We start from the raw sequence: 330 nt of genomic DNA on the forward strand, positions 1-330 counted from the left end.
GCAGGAACGATTACATTGACCACAATAGAATCATTAACAAAAATAACAAAATCAATACTATTCCCTACTACAACTGTTATAACAACAACTATATTTTTCTAACGCTGATCATAACAATTAGTTATTGATCACAAACTAATAACTGGCAATGCAAAGAATTCTTTACTTAATACTAATAACATAAAATAAATATATCACGTGAACAAAAATAATATTGTTAGCTCTCTCTGGTTTCCCTTGAGAGCATGAGTGACATATGGCCTTCTGTCTGCTGGGTTCGGCCCGCGAGAAAGAGCCTCTGACCAGGCAGTCTCTTCGGCAGACAAAGGG

This window comes from Penaeus monodon, chromosome 21 (assembly GCF_015228065.2).
Source record: "Penaeus monodon isolate SGIC_2016 chromosome 21, NSTDA_Pmon_1, whole genome shotgun sequence".
NCBI classification, from domain to species: Eukaryota; Metazoa; Arthropoda; class Malacostraca; order Decapoda; family Penaeidae; genus Penaeus; species Penaeus monodon.